Genomic DNA, 10,595 nt, shown 5'->3' on the forward strand with positions numbered 1-10,595 from the left:
ATCCATTCCCCCTGTCTGCCCTTCTGGTAAATCTAGTCAGCCAGAGGGCTGTTCCAGAATTTTTAAGCTCTTTTCAGAAAATTTTCAATTTACCAATAATTCTTATTTATTTCTTGAAAATTTCATACATACTACACACAATGTAGCTTGCTCTGATCTACACCCCTCCCTCTCCAGCTCCTCCAGGATCCACCCAACACATCTTCACCTCAACTTCATGTCCTCTTTTCTTATTTTACTTTGTTTTTAAATTCACTGAGTCCAATTAGTGCTACCCCTATGCCCAAGGGTGTGCTTTATCTCCAGTGGTCACAGTCTCAATGAAAAGTAACTCTCCCTCCCCTAGCAGTCATCAATTGCAACAGCTCTTCAGCTAGGGGTAGAGCTTCCGTATCCACTCTTCAGTCCACATTGGAATTTTTATTGACTGGACCTTATGTAGATCTTGTGCACGTATCCACATCGCACCTGAGTTTATGTGTGCAAGGCCATATCATATCCAGAGAACAGAAGTTCACCTCATTCCTCCCCATCCTCAAGCTCTTAAACCACTTCTTCTCCCTCTTTTGCTTTGTTCCCTGAGCCCTGGGTGTGGCATGGTGATATAGATATCCCATCTCCAGCTGAGCACTTACAGTCCCTTGTTCTCAGCACTTTGAACAGTTGTGAGTCTCTGCCTGAACGACTACCTATGTTCATAGTTTGTCTGACCAAGGTTGAGAGCAGCACAAGTCAATGGATATAAGCATAAACATGATCACTTAGAAAACAAAAGTAAATTCCTACTTAGTGCCTATGACCTTGCTATCCATAGTGTTTACCATGTTTATAGTACCAGGCATGAATTTCATCCTATGGAACAAGCCTCAAATTCAATCAAGAAAGCAACTGGTTACCCAATAAATAGTCTTGCGACTATTACACCAGTGGGCACATCTTGTCTGGTAATTAGGATAGTAGTATATATGGACCAAGACTGGGTAAGACCGTTGATGTTTTTCTCTCCCAGTAACCTGCATAGCATCTTCAAGTACTATGAAAGCTAGACAGAAGGGAGAGTTTGTGTGTCAGCTCAAAACCGATTCTCTATGTCCCATTATTAAAATCTGTGGTGTCTTCAGCAATTAGGGTCTTATCACCTAGTTATGGTGGGCAACCAGGAGCAATAGAAATAGCCTGTATTATTTTATGTGCCTCTGGGGACCACTGACTCACAGGGAGGTAACCTGTGCTGGCACACAGGTTTTTTGTTTAATGACATATGCCTTCTAGGAGCAGCACTGTTCACCCACATGAGGTGTTTCTATTCAAACTCTTTTTTAATGGCATTTTTAACTACCTTGCAATCTAGTGGTATTTTATAAAGCTTCTTGCTGCATCCTGATGTTGGTTAACCTTCCCTTACTCCCTCTTTTCCCCATACCACTTTCCCTACCCCCAAAGAAAACTCATTTTGAACTTCTTTTGAAATATTATAAGAAATTATGCAATTAGAATTCAAGTTTAAAGGAAATTCCAGGCTATGTGAACATCGACTGAAGGGAAGAGTCACCCAATGAATACAGACGAAGAACAGGCCTATTATTTTCAAGTAAAATTTTTCTTTTATTTTGAATTTTTCAAATATAACTATGAAGCTTAATTGCTGATGATTACTCTACAAGAAATCTATTGGCTGCTCTGACTCTTGTTAATCTCCTGCTGGACAATGCTGCTTCTCCTGGCTATGATTTCTAAGTCTCCTTTAGTTGATTTGGACTTCAGTGCCTTTGCTCATTCACTCTCTTTTTAGGACATGCTTACTTTGGGAATATTGTTAGAATCTGAAGGGTGCTTCCACAAAGCCCTCTGTGCCCTAGGTTGCACTTCTCCATCCATTCATAAATAGTGTCATTGTAGCTGTTTTTGTGTATGAAAGTTTTCTCAAATATTCTTGATCAGAAACTCTCCACTGTACCATCAATGAATTTCTTCTACGTAACACTTAATTTATTGGTTACCAAAGTACGTATTTTATAATTAACAGGAAAATATATTGAGAAACAGCTTGGCTAAAACAACAACAACAAAAAACCAACAACAACAACAACAAAAACCAACAACTTGGGATGCTCTTGCAATATGTAAGAATATTTTTAACCTGGATTTGTAATTCAGATATGGCTTCAATTAAAATGCTAATAGGTAACCTAAAGTGTAAAGTTAATGTAGTTAATGATTCTTTTTTCAGAAACCTGGGAGCCAGTGTTCAATCAGACTTCAAAATTTCTTCAATTTTAGTAAAGGATAATATGGTGCACGCATAATGCATTTTTACTACAATACTAATAGAAATTAGGGCCACAGTCCAGATTTTTAACACATTGCTATTTCAGTAAAAAAAATACTGATTCTAATTGGTAAATAATAGAATAGTTGTAATTCAGATCTTGCCTGCCAGTGAGTACAGGTCAGGGTAGATCTTATGATTTATCACCCTTGTTCAAACAAGCTCAAGGCAACTAGCAAGGTCCTTAAGAAACAGGAAAAAACAATTACAAAAAAATAGGGAGAGCTCAAATAATGAATGTAATGAAGGCCAAGGAAAGGAAAGGCAGACAAGAAGGAAATTAAGCTTTAAAAGCAATAAAGTACTGACCATAGGTGTCTCCATTATAGTGGAATAAGGAAAAAAAAAAAAAAAAACCAAAACTATCAAACTAGAAAGAAACCCAAAATGTGAAAGTGATTAAGTCAAGACTATTTAAAAATGTAAACATGTGTAGAAACAGTCATTAGCAGACTCAGCTGTATGTATCATATTGAGTGTGTGGGAGACAGAAGGTCACCAAGAGGAGCACCCTATGATGATCACAAGTTTGTGCAGTATGTGTCCTTCCTTTAAGCATGCAAAGCATTTGTGACTTAATTCTGACCAATATAATATGGCAGAGAAGAATGGACTTTGCAGAGGTAATGAACTACTCACTCTGTTGACTGAATTAAACAGAAAAGAGATGAGCTTGACTTACCTTCCAAACATATAAAAGATTCCGAATAAAATAAAGGAAGAAAGCAAATACTATTTTCCTGAAGAGAGTAGATACATATGTAAGACCACAGAATACAAAACAGTCAGGTAGGACCTGGTTTATAAAGAGTCCAGTCTCACCATGAAAGGAGACAAAGCAAATAGTGCCACTGCCTGTAGACAGCAATGTGAATAGACTATTCCTGAAAGGGATAACTATTAGGCAAATCAACTAGAAAAACAATTGAGATCTTAAGGGCTTTCTCTATAAGATACTGAAATGCTCCTGAAAAGAGCATATGGAAATAGTGTTTGAAAAGAGCGTAAGGGCTCCAAGAATGATTGCAAAACACAAGAAGATAACTCAATACTACATCGTTCTACAATGAGCATCCTGATAGGCAGGGTTCACACGGTCTAGCTAGACTGTAAAGCACATCAAGTCATTGACACAAAATACTTTAAAACTATTTTCACCATTTTCTGAATGCTTTTTCCCCTAACCAATTTGTCATTTCTTTCTTTCCAGAAATCATAGCAGTGAATCAGGAAGTTGCCTATGAGGTGTGTGTGTAGTTGAGTGATTTTCCATGCTGTGTTAACGAAAGTAAAGAAAGTCCCAACTTAGACACAGAGATTCTCAAGTGAGAAGAAAGGTCAGAGGACAGTGTCATAGAATATAGTTGTAAGGATGTACCCAGCAAGAGGAAAGGTATTTCAAAGAGATGCCCCATTCTCAATCTAATTTTATCCTTAAGCATCCCTGAGGCAGCAAGTCAGGGCTTATTATTCTTATATTTCAAAGGCACACCTGAGGTAGCAAAGGTCAAGTAACCTGGCACTGTAGTAATTCTGAGCATATTTTGGGGACTTCTATCTATAACATCCCATGAGAGATAGGGGGCTTCAATGGTTTTTCTGATGATAAAACTCTTTATGATTGTTTTTGTGAGCTTAAATTTTTTTTATGCTCTCTAAACTTTTATCTCTCTTGCCATCAAGTATAATTTTGGATTTTTTTGACCCAAAGATTTCTTGCCAGTAGTTATGTCTGAAAGGAAGAGATTCTAAATGACTTTTACTTTCAATTTTTATCCTTCATTTTTGAGAATATTTATTAATTTATAAATCCCAATGTATAATTTTATAAACTTCAAATTTAGTTTTAAAATTTAGATAACTAGTTTTAAACTACTCTGCAACAAAAGCAAAAGTTACTGCCTTAAAAAAATGTGTTTTCACTAAGGATCAAAGGAAATGTGAAACCAAAGAAAAAAGAGCTTCTTGATTAGAATTAGACAGTAAGGAGCGTGAGGGTTGTTGGCTCGGTAGTTAAAAGCACTGGGAACTTTTGCAGAGAACCTGGGTATAGTTCCCAGCATCCACCCACATGGCAACTAACAACCATCCCTACTTCCAGTTCCAAGGGACCTGACACCCTCTTTAGTACCTCTTTAGGCACTGAGTTTATGTGGTGCCCTTACATGCGTGCAGGCAAAACATTCATACACATAAAAATAAATCAAAAACATTTATAAGACACATTCAGCTTTTTAAAGCCACTTATTATTCCTCTAGCTTCATTTTACAAATACTGTGTACTCATTATATATCAAGCATTGTTTTTATGTCTAGAAATCGCTCATGGAAAATTAGCAAGTTTCAAAACTTCCCTGCCAAATGTAGATAGTACATGGAAGAAGGTAAGAAATAAATATGTAAATATTGTAATGTCAGATGATTTAAGTACCATGAAAAAACAGAAATAGTTGATAGAGAATAATTGAGATGTACTGGGATAAAAGCAAAGTATTGCACATGATGATCAGAAAAAAATGTTTATTATACAATTAATTACACAGGAGATGAAACTGAATGTTGTAAAGAAAAAATACATGGAAAGCCTGTTGAAGTTACACAGTTACAAGTGCAACAAAACACCCTGAGCAGGGCAGTGAGGACAATTGAAAATGATATAAAATGAGATGGTAATGAGGGACAATGACCAGACCCCAGGAGTCTTTCAGCCTTACCTATAACTCAACGTAGACACACCTGTGTGTCAGAACAGGTGATAGAGCTCATCTACAGTTGGGTACCCAGCATCTGTATGAATTCATGTTGGCTATGATCATACAATGCTCTAAGTGTAGGACATTCTCACAACAAATAGCCATTGTACAGAAATGAATCTCACACTTTGACTCCTTATTATCGCTATAACTAGCTTAAAGATGGCAAATATTTTGGCTTGCCTATGCTTTGTTCTATGAAAAATGCATCATTCTAAAACTTAATAGCTAACTATTATAATTATGTATATAAATAACACCTTAAATGTCTTTTAATGAGGGAATGTATGTATATGTATGCTGATGCATAAATGGTGTTATAAATATTTTTTCTTTTAAGGACCTGATGATTATACAATAAATATAGTATTTAAAATTATGTAGTCCATAGAGCTCTCTCAGGAAAAGGCTTTAAATTATTTTCTAATAAATCTCAAATCTTCAAGTTAACTTTAAGGAGAAAAAGAAGTTTATCTGGAATTCTTCAAGAATAACTAGAAATTTACAAAAGAACAATCAAAGTCTCTTTGTATTTTCTGATTCATTCCAATGCATTTGAAAAGACAAATCAGAAGGAAAAGACAATAGCAGGGTGAGGGTGAGTTTCCCCTCCACATGATTGTCCTAATCTTCTAGGGAAAATCCCCTCATGGAGAAGTATCCTACCAGTGTCCTTTGTAGGAATAGATGCTGGGGATGAAACTCAATAGATTTTTTTTTTTCTTTTCCTTCACTGATGGGAATGGAATGCAGGAATGGTTGCATTGCTAGGTAAAGCACTCTATCACAGAGCTATAAGTCAACTCTCCAAACTATATTTTGATTACCAATAATCTTACATTTGTTTGCTTATCATGTCTGAATAAATTTCATATCTTTGATTGTGGAAGAATTTGCTGTCTTTAATTGTAGAAAAAGAGAAGAGTGAATCCTCTCATAATCCTTTGCATTTGACTTTGCACTATAATGTGAGTTTAAAACTGTGGCAGTGAGTGGCAAAGCTTTAATGAATTGTTTATTCCTCTTCCCATGCACACTGCTGTGCTTCATTTCTTGATTCATACTGTAGATGGATTTAGCCTTTTGAATTATTTCTGGCCAATTGACTGTAAGGGAAACAGGTATATATCATTTTCTGAACTGACTTATTGAAGGTTTTGCAACTTGCCAAGCTGTGGTCTCAATGGTCAAAGTGATATAAGTTAATGCACTGAAAACACAGAACCACAGGTGAAGGGGGATGAACCCAATATCTCCAAAGGCATGGACTAATCAAAAACATCCATTTAGAAAATTCATGTGAGTGGTGAACTTGTGAACTTGAGCCATATTCAGATGTTTATATCAGTATTTTTTAAGAAAATACTGAACTTTTAAGTGCAGACAAAATTATATACAAAGATATATTCTACACAGTATCAAAGTTATACAGATAAAATTTAAAAATAAAACAGTAGTGAACATGGCTGTGCTAGTATCTCTATTGTGGCTTGCACAGTCCTTTGGGCATATGCCTGGCACTGGTATGGTAGTTCTGTTTTTGACTTTTTGAGAACGCTCCACACTGATTTTCAGAGTGACTGTACCATTTCACACTGCTACCAACAATGAATAAAGTTTCCCCTTTTCTCATATATATACTCCAGCCACTGTCATCACTTCCTTTCCTGATTATAACTATTCTGACTGGGATGAGATGACCTCAAGGATCTGAAGAAGGGGCAGGAGGAGGAAATTAGCACAGGTCCCCTCTCTGTACTCACACAGTTGATCAAAAACAACACCCAAGTGCTTATCAACTGTTGCAACAAGAAACTCCCAAGGCCCACTGGATGCGTTTGACATGCACTGAAACATGGTGCTGGAATGTGAAGGCGATGTGGCCTGAGGTCCCCAAGAGTGGCAGGGCAAGAAGTCCAAGCTGATTTGATGTGCTACAATTCCAAGATGTTCTTGCACAAGGACTCTATCATCTTAGTCCTGTGGCATTCACTCACTATTAGCAGGTAAAGGCCTCCTCCCACCTTGGAGTCAGCTCCCCTTTCTGTGTAGACCAGCCTCTCACCATGAACTAAAACCCTGAGAGTTTTTTTTATTTTTATTTTTGTTTTGTTTTGGATTTCTAAAGTATACACTTCCAATTATCCTACAAATGTCCTCCCGAATTCCGCTAATCGGAAACTCCACTGTCTGCTTGCAAAGTTAATAATCTCAGAGCAGCAGCATTGTACCTGTCATAACAATAGTTATATGGTAACTGGTATTATGTCATATCATTTGCACTCATTTCTTAGAGCTGTCATATCAAAGTACTGGGCGACTCAAAGGAATTGTGTTTATTCTGTTACAATTCTGGAAGCTGTTATCTGAAATCAAGGGACTGGTGGGACCATGTTCCATCTGAGTCCTTAGGGAGAGGATTCTCATTACCTCTTCCAGTTACATGTCAGCTTATGTGCTCATTACCATGTTGTTGGCACACACAAGTCCACAGATCACCTTTGTCTTTAAAACTCCCCATTCTCTCAAACCTTACTTCTTCACCAAGTATTTGGCTGTTTTTCTCCTGTGGTGGTTTGACTGAGAATGTCACCCATAGGCTACAAACATTTGAATGCTTGGTCCAAGTTGGTGACACTCTTTGTGGAAGTTTGGGAGGTATAGTGGGATTTGAGAATTGATTGCATTGCTTCTCTCTCTCTCCTCTCTCTCTCTCTCTCTCTCTCTCTCTCTCTCCCTTTTTCTTGCTTTCTAACTTTCTCTCTCTTTACTTCCTGAGAATGTTTGATGATGTGAGCACTCAGCTTTCTGTTCTAGTGGCATCCTGCCACTAGTGCCTCCTCCCTCATGATGTACTCACCCTTGTGGAACAATAAACCAAATAAATTCTTCCTTCTTTATGTTCCCTTGGTTGCAGTGTTTTATCACAGCAATAAAAAATAACCTAATTGGTACCAGAGAGAGGACTGTTGACCATGTTGTTCTATGGAAGAATGTGGAAAGTTTGAACTAGAAAAGCAGTTGAACACTGTGAGTAGAAGTTAACTCACAAGAATGACCAGGCTCTTATTGGTCATTCCAGTAGGAGCCTGGAAGAAAATATTGCTGAGAACAAAGTAGTTTCAGAGGGAAATAAGGACTTAAACAGCAACTGGCAAAGAATCTGGCTGCTGTCTGAATATGGACTAAGAACTTTCCAGAGGCCAAATTAAAAGTAAAGAACTAATTTCTTTGGTGGAGGAAATTTTAAGACAGCATAATCTTGAAACTCTGGAGTGGTTATTAATGATGCATATTATGCAGATTTACAATGAAAACAGTGGGGCAGAAAGAAATATAAAATGTACAGTTTGGAAAGAAAAAAGCACAGGGAAGTTTAATAATTTACCAAGTCAGTCAAAGTAGTCGAGGAAGAGAGGAGTCACTGTTGATAATATTAGCTTGCTTAAGGACAACCTTCAAGATCTGTACTTGAATAATAGAATTAGTGCTCTCTGGCAAGACCCCACCTGCTACTTTTCCAATTTGTGAAAGGAAAAGGCCTAATGACTTTTCTGCTCCTAGAAAAACACAACATTCAAAAGCTGCTGATAATGTGGATGAAGGGGGCCAAGGTCCATCCCAAACTGACTGGGGAACTTTGCAGTATCATCCATGCTGTCATGCTGGCTTTAGAGACACAAAAGATACAAGAGTGAAGGAAACATCAGTTCTTCCTCCATAGTTTCAGAGAGCCACTGGGGCCAGGCATGTGTAGCAGGTGAGTTCCTGAATAATGAAGGCTGGCAGACCAAGACATTCTGAAAGGCCATTGCATGAAGCTGCAAAGATCAAGTTTGATAGGCAGTGGAGACCCAAAGATGTTGGCGATGCAGAGCATTGAGGTCTGCCAAGGAGAGCTGTATACGGGGCGCAGTACCAACAGAAGGGTGATGACTATTGCAGGCAGAAAAGCTGGAGCCGTTGAGCCATCTAAACCCTTTGGAACTAAAGACCCAGATATTGGGAGTGGAGCTACAGGATTTGGTGTTTTCCCTGCTGGTTTTTGGTTTAGCTTTCAACTTCTATTTCTTCACTATTCCCCCATTTCTCCTTTTTGCAGTAGAAATGTGTATTATGTGGCATGGTACATTGGAATTATAAAATTCACTTTTTTATTTTGTAAGGGCTTACAGTTAAGAAAGTTATTTGAATCTCAGAAGAGACTTTGGACTTTGGGACAGTTGTTGAGGCTGTTAAAGACTACAGGTACTTTCAAAGTTGGGTTAAATGCATTCTAAATTATGATATGGATACAAGTCCATGGAGGTCAGGGATTGAAGCATGCTGGTTTGACTGAGAATGTACCCATAGGCTCCACGTATTAGAACTCTCGGCCCCCGTTGATGGCATTGTTTGTGAAGGTTTGGGAGGTGCGGCCTTTCTGGAGCAAGCCAATCACTGGGGCAGGCTTCGAAAGTCAGTAGCACTGCCCAACTCTCACCTTCTCTTTCTCTGTTTCCTGTGAGTACTTGATAATCTGAGTGTTCAGCTTTCGGCTCTGACTGCCTCTTGCTATGTCTCCCCTACCATGATGGTCTCAACCCTTTGTAACTGTCCTGGTTTGTTTCTTCATTGCTGTGACAAAACACTCTGACCACTACCAACATGGAGAGGAAAGGGTTTATTTACCTTACATCTCCCAGGTCGCAGTTCATCAGGGAGCCCAAGGTAGGAACTCAGGGCAGGAACCTGGAAGCAGGAGCTGGAGCACAGGCCATGGAGGAATGCTGCTTACTGGCTTGCTTCCCTGGCCCCTGCTCAGCCTGCTTTCTTATGCCACACAGGCCCACCTGCCCAGTGGTGGCACCACCCACAGTGGGCTGGGCCCTCCCACATCACTCATCAAGAAGATGCCCTTCAGACATGGCCACAGGCCAGTCCAATAGAGGCAATTTCCCAATTGAGGTTCCCTCAGCCCAGGTGTTTCAAGTTGACACTAAAGCTATCCAGCACAGTAACTATAAGTTAAATAAACTCTTCCTTTTATAAGCTGGCTTGGTCAGACTGTTTTATCACAGAAGAGTAAATACATAACCTGAAAGGACAGCATAAATTCTAAGTTCTTCCTCTTATACCTGCTCTTATACCTGCAATGATCTTCCTCCATATAAGGCCACCTTTTAAGAACCACAATTTTTACTTCCTTTTTTTTTTTTTTTTTTTTTTTTTTTTTTTTTTTCAGGGTCTCACTCTTGAAGACTAGGCTTACCTCAATCTCAGGAAGTCTTACATCTGTGTCTCAAGTGCTGGGATGAAAGGCATGTACCACCATACCCTTCTCTAAATTGTAATTTCAGTGTATCTTTTTGAGGGTACTCTTTAGGATGGTGAAGGACTGTGGATAGTTAATCTGTTTTTAGACTTAAGTACATGTTCCTTAAATATACTACTCTTGAAGACTAGGCTTACCTCAATCTCAGGAAGTCTTACATCTGTGTCTCAAGTGCTGGGATGAAAGGCATGTACCACCA

Source organism: Nannospalax galili, unplaced genomic scaffold (assembly GCF_000622305.1).
Source record: "Nannospalax galili isolate Female #2095 unplaced genomic scaffold, S.galili_v1.0 scaffold318, whole genome shotgun sequence".
In the NCBI taxonomy this organism is placed as follows: Eukaryota; Metazoa; Chordata; class Mammalia; order Rodentia; family Spalacidae; genus Nannospalax; species Nannospalax galili.